This window comes from Canis lupus, chromosome 25, assembly GCF_003254725.2.
Source record: "Canis lupus dingo isolate Sandy chromosome 25, ASM325472v2, whole genome shotgun sequence".
Classification (NCBI taxonomy): domain Eukaryota; kingdom Metazoa; phylum Chordata; class Mammalia; order Carnivora; family Canidae; genus Canis; species Canis lupus.
Genome location: NC_064267.1, coordinates 40,122,293 through 40,136,666, shown reverse-complemented (window position 1 = coordinate 40,136,666; position 14,374 = coordinate 40,122,293). Strand labels below are relative to the sequence as shown.

The following is a 14,374-nucleotide window of genomic DNA, read 5'->3' as shown; positions in this document are numbered from 1 at the left end:
AATGAAGCAAAAATATTACCATCCTGGCATACTTCTGCGGTTAACTACTAGAGGATGTGCTCCACTGAAAAAAAAATTAATAAAAAAATAAAAAAGGAATTAGGTCAAGAAACAGGAAGACCTAGCATCTAAGAGCGAGGATCTAACTTGAAATGATTATCTCAGGATGATCACGGTATAAATAACTCAGACTGGAGTCGGGGGTGGCAGCCCCTGGTGGGGAGGACACCAAGAAAACTGTCTGACAAGTGTGACAGTAGAAAAATTTAAAAGTTCAGGAAAAACAAAAGTTTGTCCAAGAAAGTTTACGAACCTAAAAAGCAGTGGCTTAGCAATGCACACAATTTCCAAAATCATATACTACTAATTTCACCTGAAGTTTTGATCTAAGCATATTGGGAAAATTTGAGGAAAAGGAAGGTTGTAGGTCACAGAAGTGTCCTCACCACCTGTGCTACAAGTCAATAGACAGTTTTAAAATAACTCTATAAGCCTGTTCTTTAGAATGTGACAGTAAATAAGTGGAAGAAATAGTTGGAAGACTTAATAGTGGTTGCCTCCTCGGAGGGGACTGTGGGGGAGGTTCAGCTGGGGGGACTTTGTTTTTGTTCCAAGTCTTTAATATTACAAGTATTTTGTTATTATTATTAATTATTATGTTACTATCCGTATTTTTTTTACTTTGCTAAAAATTCACAATGAAAAAGAAAGTTCATCTCAAAACCAGAAAATTTCCTGTTAACTTTACATTTGAAGTCTAGTAATTTATTGTTTTCTCAATCTAAAAAGTATTCTAAGTTCATTGTCACTGATGTTTTTCTCCAATTTGGAAAATCACCAATCTAGCTTTGACTTCCCAGTAGGAAAAAAAAATGCAGTAAGAATAAACAAGGGAAAATTTTAAAGAAAAATGATTGAATCGTTTGATGAAGAAACCTTTGGCTGATTCTCTGCCAGAGAAGGTCACTCCTGGAGGTTGCCTGACCTACCACTTGCTAGTGGTAAGGGACCAGCAGGCTCTGCTGTTCTAAATCATAGGATATTAAGACTGCAAGAGGCCTCCAGGGTTCATCTGCCCAGATTTTATCTGGAGCTCAGAACCTCTCCTTTTCTCTTGGGCAGAGGAGCCAACTACATTTTAGGGAGACCAGCAAACTTACAAGCATACATGCCATTATACATGCTAGTTCCCCTGCCCACTGCCCTGGAGGATTGGAGAGGTGGGGCTCACAAACCTGTGGGTTTTGTCTCACCTGTGTCCACATCAGGGAGAATTTATGGCTGAATTGGGCTGGGGCTCTATTCCTGAAATTACCTTCTCCTTAAAGTGAAGGACAGTAAAAGCTGTCTAATTAACGCTTTGATTGGGGCGGGACATAAGCCAACAAATCACAAACATAAAATCTCTCTAAAGGATAAGGAGAGAATCTGATATCCTGAGTTTGCTTTTTAAAATAAACCATAGAAACGTTTGGAATGTTTTTGTTGCATTTGTTACGATGAAGGTACTTCTTCGATAGTACCAGTTCAAATCAAATTGTGATTAAGAAAAATCTATTTAGTTTCACAGTATCCCAACTGAAAGTTAGGATAGTGGTTCTCAACTGTGAGTATACAAAGATTATCTGGAGCCGTTAGAAGTCTTAATTTTTCTAGGATCCCAGGCCTAGAGTATAGTTCTGAGTGCCTGGAATCCGCATTTGCAACAAAGAGCCCAGGACATAGGGCCACAGGAGTTCCCCAGACCACACTTTGAGAATCAGCTTTACCTATTCAGCATTAAACAGAAACTGAGACTCCTCTGGAAAACTATTACACTTATGTCTGTCGTATTTATGAAATAAGAAAACAGTATTTCTTTTTAGGATTAATTTTCAACCATAAATAAATTTCCCAAATTGTATTATGTCACTTCCCTGATTAAAATTGTTTGTTCATTCCTTAGGGCTGGCAGTGTCAAGTCTAAACTCATCAGCATGACGTACGAGGCTCTTTGTATTCTGGTCTCCCCTATTTCCCCAGCCTCGGAGGCCACTGGTCACCCCGAGCTCTCTCTTGCATTCCTGGGATTTTCCACATGGTCCTTCTGTGGCCTGAATGCCCACTTCTCAATACCCCTGACTCTGCTTGGCTAAGTTGTGCTCATTCTGGAACAGTTCAAAGGTTACCTCTTTCCAGAAGACTACCTTCCTAAATCCTCTAGGTAGTTACTTGCTCTCTCATCTATTTTGTGCATAACTGCTCTTATAACACCCATCTAATTGCATTGTAATTATTTGTTTCTCCATCAGCTAACAAAGCTTCTCATAGGAAGTCACATTTTACTCATCTCTCTGTTCCTAGGGGAGGACAGTTCACAGGGCAGGGGAGGAAGGGAGCAATTCTTCCCCGAGGGGGTGGGGGGGGCGGGAATTTTCCTTAGCTGTGTCCCATGACACCTGGGCTTGTTTGATTATAAAACAAAGCCCTCAAGATGTACCTGAGTGGTGGGGGGTGAGGGCCCCTATATATGGAAAGGTATAAAGGGAAAGGTAACAAATTCTCCCACCACCACCCCCCCCAGCAGAAGAAACAGCATATTACAAATATGACTGAAGTCCTCTTGTCTCTGAATCTTCAATAAAATTTGTTCTGTAAAACTGCTTGATCCTGGGAAAAGTGGGCAAGCAGCACGCTGTCCTGCTCTGGTTCATGAGTGGAAGAATAATTGTGGAAATTGAGATGTGGGTGAGATTCAGTCTTCAGCAAGTCCAGGAAATCAGAAGGGGACGCTATCAAGAGAATGCAGGCCCCAGGGAATTTGCAGAAATCTTGGGCAGAATTTGGATTTCCCATGGATTTGAGATGGTATTCAAAGAATTTCAAGTAGTTTGAAATCTCAAAGGACAGGATACTCCTACATAGCAGTGGGGCTGCAGTCGCAAATAGTAGATGTTCAATAAATATTGACGATATGAAATGATAGATTACAGCGAACTAGGTACATAAGGTCGGTAGGCACAATTTACCTAACTACGTGAGATATGTAACTATTATTAAAGCAACAAAAGAAGGTTAAAAATGAAACTGGGCATGCGTCAAGAATAATACAATGCTTCGTGGCACTGAAAACAGACTATGGGGAGATAAGCATATAAATACGATGCTGACAGCTGGAGTGAGACACCACACAAAAATAAATAAGAAAGTGTAAGCTATGTCTCTGGAAAACAAACATTTGGGTATTTTAGACATTTTGATGATTGACTGAATTTTTCTTCTCATTCAGATGGCTAATGCCAAGTAAATAAAAATCATAGGAGCAGGTGGACAAGAAAGCCACAGGAGAATTACTCAGAGTCCTTAGGATTGGGAAAACACAATGCTGTTGCTGGCACAGTGTAGTGTTACAGATATAAGGGCCTATGAGAAGGCAAAGGCAGGAGCCCTAAAGCACAGTGAGCTGAAAAGGCAAAGATAAGGTAGAAATAATGGGTCAGAGGACAGACTTCTTTCCGTACTCTTATTTTAGATCGGAAGAAGGGAGACTTTGCACAATGGTGGTATCTGTTTTGGAAGAATGCAAAAGAATACGAAAAATGGAGTTTTTTTTATGAATTAGGGAATTAAGTTTTAGAATTAAAGGAAAAGTGGGCAAAAATAACAATTTAGAATTCAAAGCAATTGGGGTCCGGTCACTAAATTTCTAAATGTTAAACATCAGAAATCTTCTAGGGCTCTCTGAAGATGAATGTATTTTCACACTTTCCTAGTATTTGCTTTGCTCCGCTCTTAATATTAAAGATATTGTTTGTTGTTGCTAAAATAGAGTTTGATTGTCCAACTTGGATCAACAGAGCAAGCATCTAGATAGCTTGCCTCATTGTTAGTTTTGGAAAGAAGACTACAGAAAGAACAACAAAAGCATATTTAAATTAGTTTTCTTAAGACAGAGATGTAATCAGTATCATATCCTGGTAAAAAATGCAGTGCTTTGGCTTTTACATGACATCTTTTCAAATGTGCAGTCGTATTTAGAAAACCCTAAAAAAAAAAAAATGGTTTAGCCATTCTGGCAAATTCAAAGGAATTATACACACACAGACACACACGCATCCACACACATCTACACAATTTCGCAGCTGTCCTTTGATAAGGTGATAAGCTTTGATAACCCTTAGCTAGGGTTCATGGCTGCAGCAGGGACGTGTGCTGTGTGTAGTCTTTCCACAGTGTTGGTATTCAGTCACATTCAGGTATGGCAAAAGTCATGAACTCTGGGAGTCTGAATGTGTATTTTAATGGATTTTGGAATCTGTATTTTAATGGATGAATATGAAAATCACAGCAGTGTTGACAGTATCATCTGGCCTCCTGCAAGCACCGTCTTGTTTGCAGAAACATTCTGCACCAGGGAACAAGCAAAGCCAGTAATGTCCCAAATAATGTTTAACTTTCAGGCCTTCAAAATTTTAATACTTTTTCTCCAAAGAAAAATAGGTCCCATCAGAGACTACAGCAACCAAGGATTCTGCGTGGGCACATTTCTTCTCGAGTCTTTATCTCTACTATGTTTTAAAAATTTTTTTTATCTCTACTATTGAATAAAGTTGCTAAAATCACAAATTTTATTTCTGAATCTTCATCTTCATGTGGTAAATAAACTCATAGATGCCATCTAGATGATTTTCACAATTTGCAACATCTCTAGAAAGAGAGGAAGACCTCTAAATTAACTACCATGTAGTGATGGTAAAACCAACATTATGTTTTCTGTCCTGTGTCAGCTTTTTCTATAGCCCAAACATATGAACTGTGGCTATTGACACAAATACCCAAATAAAATAGAGCTATAGCCAAGAAAACACGGTGGTTAAAATCAAGTTATTGCAAATGTTTAAAACCAGCAAATGTGCCATCAGAATGTGCACACCTGTTGCTTGGTGAATAACATGCTTAACAAATGGCTTGTTTATAAGGTTGAAGTCAGCATAAATAAAGACACTAATCAATATATGATCATTAAATGAGGGTCTCATTTGGATGCAGGGCTGTTGGGAAACATGAAACATTCTAAGAAGTACAATTTCTAGATAACTGAAGCTTACCCCTAAAAGTACCCAATCTTTGATCAACTGTCATTGCATTACATGGTCTTTTATCTTTGTAAATAGACTGTAAGTGACATAATCCTCCCTTTCTAGACACTATTGCTGTCACTGTCAACACTTTTGTGACCCAGTGGATTCTTTTTTTTTTTTTTTTTTTTTTTTATGATAGTCACACAGAGAGAGAGAGAGAGGAGAGGCAGAGACACAGGCAGAGGGAGAGGCAGGCTCCATGCCCCAGGAGCCCGATGTGGGATTCGATCCCGAGTCTCCAGGATCATGCCCTGGACCAAAGGCAGGCGCTAAACCGCTGTGCCACCCAGGGATCCCGACCCAGTGGATTCTTGGCACTCAACCGATGATGAAGAAATATTTGTTGAGTGATGCTATTGCATATATTGAGATATTTGCATCTATATCATTTGATTGCAGGATGGTATGTGGCTTCAATAGTTAAATATGCTTTTTTTTTTTCCTTCGGATGGAGGCTCTTTTCATGGGATTAGACATTTTGCCTTTCCTTCCTTCTACTGTTGACTTCCTGCCTGTAACTGTGTGCACCTCTTCCCACATTTCTGTTTCAGACATTTTGCTAATTAAGAAATCAGGTAGCTAAAGTTTGGTAGGATTGCTCATAAACTCAGAATAAAGAGACTCTCGGTAAGCTTTGAGGGCCTCGATGATACATGAAGTTCAGGAGCTTTGTAGCATTGTTCTGGCTTTTTATTATCTTCTAGATAACTGAAATCCCTGGGTAATGATGTGCTTGTATAATGAATAAGTTAAAAGTTACAATAAAATGTATACAGGCATATTTAAATATCCTCTCATGTAAAAAAAAAAACTTTTTTGTGGTATATAACATTTATCATCTTAACCATTTTTAAGTGTGCAGTTGAATAATATTAAGTACATCTGCATTGTTGTGCAACCAATCCCCAGAACTCTTTTCATTTTGCAAAACTGAAATTCTGTTCCCATTAAACAATTCCCTATCTTCTCCTCTTCCCCAGCCCACAACAACCATTCTTTCTTTCTCTATGAATTTGACTACTCTAGGTGCCCCATCTAAGTGGAGACATGCATTATCTGTCTTTTGGCCTATTTTAATTAGCATAATGTCTTCAAGGTTCATCCAGGCTGCAGCATGCAAATACCCTCTTATTTGTTTTATCATAATATCTTTTAAAAAATATTTTATTTATTTATTTGAGGGAGAGAGTGACCATGAGCTGGGGGTGGGGTGCAGAGAAAGAGGGAGAGAGACAAAGACTGTCCCCTGAGTGTGGAGCCCTATCTGGGGCTTAGTCCCAGGACTCTGGGGTCATGATTTGAGGTAAAGTCAGACGGTTAGCTGACTGAGCCACCCAGGCACCCCACAATTACATTTTTAATATCTAAAACATCTGTCACTGAAAGCCAAGGTCATGAGATGCATACCTGCACATATGATGCTAGGAGAAGCTGAGGCAGTGTAAATGTGCCCATAAGACAGACAAGATTTCCTGAGGACTCAGTTGTGTACATTATAGCATAGCAATACAGTGGAATATTACGGAGACATACAAAAAGATGAAGCAGATCCAAATGCATTACCTTGGAGACAAGATATGACACTAAGTGAAGAAAATATACGGCTAAACAGTATGATCATATTTTTGTATGAAACACATATGTCTGGAAGTATATACATAGAATAGTTAAAAATGGTTATCTCTAGGTGCCTGGGTGGGCTCAGTCAGTTAAGCATCTGATTTCGGCTCAGGTTGTGACCTCAGGGCCCTGGGATCAAGCCCAAGATCATGTTTTGTACTCAGTGGGGAGTCTGCTTGAAGATTTTCCTCCCTCTACTCCTCTCCCCACTTGAGTTCTCACTCTCTGTCTCTCAAATAAATAAAATCTTTTTAAAAAAATGGTTTTCTCTGGTGGTGGAATTAAGGTGTCTTACAAATTTGACTTCTTACTTCCTTGGACTGTCTTATAACTTTGGCATCTATATTATTTCACAATCAGAAAGAAGAAACAATAATAACATTCTCATTTAAAAAGAAAAAAGGAAATGAAAATAATGATGAGGGAATAGTAGACTGGTGACCTATCCACAAAAATGAAAAACAAAAATACTTTGCTGAGGAAAATCTATTTTAGGTTTAGTTTATGTTACTTTCTAATTTCAATCCTACATTCTAAGCCAATTAAACAAACAAACAAAAAAAACAATGAAAGTTTCAGACATTCAAGAATGAGTCAGTCTGAAAAATATTTTCAGGTACACTTTTCATTTTTGTGGAGTTGGTAAACAGCGCCCTTTGTAGGTAATGATGTGATAAGAAAGTTCTTAAAGCAGACACCCAGACTATAGAGCCCTACGAGTTTACAAAAAGCCTCTTCAGAATATGAATAAATGGGAAGGAAGTGAACATACCCAGCAACCATAGTTCAAAGGATTTGGCAGTGAGTCTCAAGTTCTCCACACACAAATCTTTGAAATGTTTTTTACTTTACACAGCCAGTGCCTATAATAATGAACAGGTATTTGAAGAATGGAAAGCCAGTTGTAGGCCTAGAGATAGGATTGTAGAGTGTTTTTATAGATTGCAACTTAAGGAATAAAAAATGAAAAAAGACATGGCCCTGGACATACTCTATAGGAATCTAGATTTACAGCAAGACACAGAGAAAAGTTTCAGGATCCTAAGCTGTCATGAAAACACATTTTCTGGGACCCCTGGGTGGCTCAGCGGTTTAGAGCCTGCCTTCGCCCCAGGGCATGGTCCTGGAGTCCCAGGATCGAGTCCCACATCGGGCTCCATGCATGGAGCCTGCTTCTCCTCTGCCTGTGTCTCTGCCTCTCTCTCTCTCTCTCTCTTTCTCTCTCTGTCTGTCTCTCATGAATAAATAAATAAAAAATCTTAAAAGAAAAAAAGAAAATGCATCTTCCTTTAAAATGTGTCAGAGACAAACAACATTTGTCTCAGCCAGAGAAACTACAAAGAACAAAATCCCCATCAAAGAAGACTTCTCTAGTAGAACAGTAGAAATGCTATTGGCATGTCTATATGCTTGTAGTTGTAATATACTTGAGTTGAAGAAACTATAAGAATTACTCAATACAACCTTCTAATCTTTAAATGGAGGAAAAGTATGATATATATTAATAGCCCTGTTCTCCATTGTGTATATTTAAGAGACTTTATTACACATGCATGGAATTTTACCAGATGACCAAGAAATCTCACATCAATTTCCATTCCTAATTTTGTGGTTTGGTATCACAGAGTCCCAGAGGTGTACAGACTTCTCAATGTGTGCAAGATAAAATGAACCAGATTCCAACTGACTTAAGCCATCTTCAGAATGGATGCTCATATACATATGGTACAGACCTAAGTTTCTGTCTGGGAACAGAGTTTCACCTGTGCTTGCTTCTAACACACAATCAGAATCTTTGTTACACTGGGGCCTTTGACTTTGTTTTCATGTGCTCCTTATCACCAAAAGGGCAGAAACAAAAATTTACAGCTCTTAGGTGTGGATTAGAGCAGGGGTGGAAATACTGCCTGTAGGGCACATCTGGTCCACTGTCTGTTTTTGTCTGGACCTTAAGCTAAGAATGGTTTTATATTTTTAGATGTAGAAACACTATTAGCCTTTCCAGGAGAACAGTTGCTCCAAATGTTGAGGACATTGCCTCTTGGCCCACAAGCCTAAATATTTACTATCTGACTCTCCAGAAAAAGTTTGCTGATCCTTGATCTAGAGTAGAAAGATTTGGAACTGGATAGTAGGCAAACATACTTGAGTTATTTCTCAGACTGTATGGCTCTAGGCTGGTTGAAGACCCTCTCTGGGTCTCCACATTCTTACACACATGGTCTCTTTGTCATTTAATTCTAGTTTTTGTTTCAAGCTACACTGTAGCTATTTAAGAAATCCTAACAAACCTAATTTAATTTGCACAGCACACAGAGAATAGCACTGTGACCCTGATTTGCTTTGGAAGAAGCCAATCTGGGTCAGGATGAAGGGAAGTCATTATGATGTTTACAATTTTCCAAATATCAAACCCAAAAGTTTAACCAAAACAGGTTTGTTTATGAATGGCCGTGGCTATTCTAATTGAGTCGAGGACCATCTTTAGGGCAAGGGTCTTGGGTTTTACTTTAAACAAGTTTAGAATCTCTAAGCAGACCACAAGGGCAATGTTGTGTCTTGACTCTGAAGCCTCTCAACTACTTTTATCAGAACCTTACAAATCATGGATGTTCACACATGCTGTTGCCTAACATCTGAGGCTCCACAGTGAGAACTACTGAGAATATTCTTTTAGCATAAAGGCAGTGGTAATATGCATTGGGATGACTAAGAGCCACACAAAGTTGGAAACACCATTCTAAAACATAAATGGAAGAGCGGTGGACCCATAATAGCCAAAATATATCTGAATGAAAGAACCGGGGAGGGAGTATGCTACTTGAGATTTCAAGACTTATTTTACAAAGCTTTAAGGATGGAGACACTGTGGTGAAAGAACCAAGAAATAGACCTGCTATATATATATATGCAATTAAAAAAAAAGATTTATGGATTTATTTAAGAGAGAAAGAGAGACCATATACAAGAGGAGGGGGAGAGAAGGCAAGGGAGAGTCAGAAGCTCAAGTAGTCTGGGGTTTGATCACACAGCTTGAGATCATGACCCTCAGATCATGACCTGAGGCTAAAACCAAGAGTCAGATGCTCAGCTGACTGAGCCACCCAGGCACCCTGGGACCTGCCATATATTGAAATCTTACATATGACTAAGCCAGCAAAGCAGATCCCTGGGGAAAGGATAGGTGTACAATTAACAGTGTTGAGTCAATTGGTCATCCATGTAGAAAACAATGCAGTTTCTCCAATTTGTACTTTACAAAGAGCCAATGGCAAATGGGCTAAGGACTGAAATGAAAACAACAAGATTTTAAAGCTTTTTGAAGAACATTTAAGAGTATTTCTTTATGATGTCAGGATAGGGAAAGGTATCTTAAACATGATTCAAAAGCACAGAGTGTGAATGAAAAGCCTGATACATTCTATCATATTAAAGTAAAAAAACCTTTGTTTTCCAAAAGATTACATCAAGAGAATGAAGAGAGAAGTCATAAACTGCGACAGGGTATGTGCAGCATATATCACCAACAAAGAATTAATATCTTTGGAATCGATAAGAAAAAGACAAAACCATGGACAACAGATACGGCCAGTCATTCCACAGAAGGGAAGAATACAAAAAGAGCATAAACGTGTACAAACATGCTCAGCACCTTTAGTTATCAGAAAAATAGCAAGTTTGATCCAAAGTCAGGTATGACTTCACGCACATCATTTTTGCAAAAAATTAAAAGTGGGTCGCAGAATGGCAAAAATTAAGGGCCACAGCACCAACTGTCGGTAAAGATCAAGAGAAACTGAAACTCATACCCTGCAGGAGACACTGTAAGCTGTTTCCCAACATGAACATAGCATTTCCTGATCAAGATAAATATGTGTATGCTGTCTCCCACAGGCTTCTAGTATATTCTCTAGAGAAACCCTGACACAAGTGCACCAGGAGAGACATACAAACATGTTCAGTGCACTATTGTTTGTGACAGTGAAAATAGAAAAGCTCCACATACACTTCAAGGTAGAATGGAGAAAGAAATACATATATATATTTATATATTTGCTTAGGAATGTGTGTGTGTGTGTGTATTTATATATAAACTATAAAGAAAAATTTAAAAAATAACATGAAATTCCAGATGGCATTTGGTGGCCAGGAGATTGTGGGAAGGGAATACAGTTGAGGACGATCATGCTGGTATTTCAAAGCCACTGGTACTATCCTATATCTTAAAGTGTGTACACACCAGGGAGTTTATTTTGTGTTCTTTACACTGAGTTAGGAGTCTAGTGTTTGAATCCCTGTTCCACTACTTTTTAGGTGAGTGAAGTACCAAAATTTCCTGAGCTTTTCATTTCTTCATTTGGAAAAATGGAAGAGTGATAAAGAACCCTTCCTTACGGGTTCACGGGAAGCTTAGCGGAGATGATAACCTGTAATATTGAACACCAGTGTGTCAGCGGTTGTCATCAATATTATTACCCCGTGATCTAGCTTGACCTCAGTGTGCATACAAATCAACCTGAAGGGCTTGTTGAAATGCAGATTCTGATTCAGTGAGTCTGGGGTAGGGCCTGAGAGTTTGCATTTCTGTCAAGTTCCCAGGTGAAATTCTGTGGTGTGAGTAGAAGGATCCAGGCAATTCCTCTACTCCTATTGTTCCCACATTGACTCCCTCCTTTTGCTACCTTACTGGTCCTCTTTCTTCTGCTCTCTCCTCTTCTCTTAGTCTTCCTGTCCTCCATCTATTCTCCTGTCTCCATCCCAATCTATCAAAATCCTACTCACTCTTAAGACCCAAAATTGAATTGGTTGTACATTAAAATTGCCTGAGGAGCTCTTAAAAACTTGTGAAGTCCCAGGCTACACTTCAGACCAACTGAATCAGAACTTCTGGAGGCTGAACTCAGTCCTCATCTTTTTTAAAGCTGTCCAGGTGATTTCCTTTGGAAGACCAGGGTGAGAACTCCTGCCCTACAGCCTCAACTGAGTAGCTCCTGATCTCCCCAGATATGATGGGGTAACTCACCAAGACAGTTCTCTTGTGACATCTGGCATCTTGCTGTTTTATTTAGTTACACAGGTCCTTGTCCTACTCTGCTTCATCAAATGAAAGTTCCTTAAGAGCGGAGATGTGTCTTAGTAACATTTAAAGCTTGTGAAACTCATAAGGGAGCATTTTGAATGATATTTCAAAAACATTTCTTGTATTGGGTTGTGTACTAGTATGAGTTTCAAGCATGAGATGGAACATAGTAATATCACTGATAAATATATAAAAAGTAATTTTCTTGCTTCCATGTTATTTTTAATTTCAGTTGATAGTAATTTCCAGTATAAACTAATATTTTCAAAAATTGTACACATCTCTGGGATTATTTACAACCATAAAAATAGTTTCCAGGGATCCCTGGGTGGCGCAGCGGTTTAGGCGCCTGCCTTTGGCCCAGGGCACGATCCTGGAGACCCAGGGATCGAATCCCATGTCGGGCTCCCGGTGCATGGAGCCTGCTTCTCCCTCTGCCTGTGTCTCTGCCTCTCTCTCTCTCTCTGTGTGACTATCATAAATAAATAAAAATTAAAAAAAATAGTTTCCAATATAAGATATCAATTTTGCAATTATGGAGTATAATGAAAACATTGTAGGTCCTGAGGCACTGAAAATAAATGTTCTGTTTTAAGGAATGTCCTAATGTTTGTGCTATTGCAGAGATTGCCAGTCTAAAAAAACAGGATTTTACTGTTGAATATTAGCTTCAATAGGTGGATTATATTGTTTAAAATTGTGAAATAAAATATATCAGACCTTTAAATTTAAAGATAGCACATGAAGTTTTATACAATTTTCATCAAGTAACCAAATCTATGTTTCTGCCTAAAGAAACTTTTGTTTCTTATTTGGAATCTAATTTAATCTTTCCATAATTTTGAACCAAAAGGACACATGAATCCAGTTTTTCATCACTGCTGCTGCACATGTACACACTCCATGCACTGTGTGCCTACCCATGCATACAACCAGTCATTAGTCAAGCATATTGGAAATACTAAAAAATGGTTCTGATTTTTAAGATTTGTGTTTGTATGTGCATACACATTCACAAACACGCTTGACATTACACATTTTTTCCTGAGGATCCAGACACAGTGTGGGTATGTCATAGGTTCCTTGATTAAACAGGGAAGCTACATATAAACAGTTTAAGAGACAAAGTGTGGTTGAGGCCAGTCTGGGGATAAAATTGGAAAATCCCTGGATTCTTGGTCCTGTGTCCAGCTGGGCAATTGTTGGGTAACAGGAGGATTAAGCTAAGAAAGAGGCATTCATAAGGAAAGCACAAATGAGAAATTCTGTTAGCTTATCTCTAGAAACTACAAACTTCTGTATTTTGAGCCATCATTTGCATGTGTCCCTTCACATAGAGTGGATTAAATAATGTTTGTGAGAGTCTCTAGCAGTAGTAAAGGAGGGGGAAGCAGAGGAGAAGGAAAAAAAAAGTGAGGTAGGAGGAAAGATGGAGAGAGAAATAGAAGTGAGAGAAGAAGAGCGAGCAATAAGCAAAGCACCAGGGCATCCAAAAATAACACCTTAGATTTATCGAACACTTGAGTGCCCAATCATTAATTGCTCTAAGTACACTATTTCTATAAACTCATTTAATCTGTACAACATATTACACATAAAAGAAAACCAAGGCACTGAGAGACTAAGTGATTTTCCCTAGGTTGCCCAGCTAGTAAATAATGGAAACTGGATTTGAATCCAGGTAGTTTAGATCTACCACATGCTATCAAGATGACACTCGATGATATTCATGCTGTAAATCGCTGTTCTCATGGAGAAGGCAAGCTCCATACTGCCAAATATCTTAGCACTTTTTTCAGTACTGAATCTCTAGCTTCCATTTAAATGTGAATATGAGTTAGTGAATATTTATTAAGTCCTTACTATGTGCCTGACACTGGTCTAAGTGCTGGAGATCCAGCAGGGAACATCCCACATCCACTCAAGAAGTTTATATTCTAGGGGAATGTACTTGAGATGTAGAAAATACATGCGGAGAATTATTGCTGAAAATAAAATAGGAGATAAAAATGGACTTTCCTCCTGTCATATAGGGCTCTTTTTTTTTTTTCTTTTAATACTAGTAAACTAACACTATCAGTCTAATACAGACAGGAAACTTCAGATACCAAGGAAAGACAGCCATGGTTAAGGAAGTTAGGACTTCAAGAAATACAGATAGCAGAAATTGTAACATTTGACAGGAAGGACAATGAAACATGAAAAAAACACTGGACTAGCCACAGAGAAAATGCATGTATAAATTACACAGTTGTCTGAATACAGGTGAACTACACAGCTCGGGCATTCTTGAACTTGTGAATGCCCAGCTATTGACACCCTACAATGTTACACTGCCTTCGAAACACCAAGTTCCAATGAACCTTTATTTAATAGTACATGGTAATACAATAATTCTGGAAAGGAATTCCGCAGCTGGATTTTGGCTGCTAACCAATCTTGAAATCAAACTGCCAAATAGGGCTTAGCGTACTGGCAAATCTTGAAGTCCTTTTTCACCAGTGCTCAGGTTAATGGTTATTTAAAGTATACCACAGTTTTTAGTTAATAATAC

The 14,374-nt window shown here is 38.6% G+C and overlaps 1 protein-coding gene across 1 annotated transcript in view; it reads right to left on the bottom strand.

Moving 5' to 3' along the window:
- COL4A3 (collagen type IV alpha 3 chain) overlaps window positions 1-14,374 on the bottom strand; it is a 130,473-nt gene that overhangs the window by 82,355 nt on the left and 33,744 nt on the right.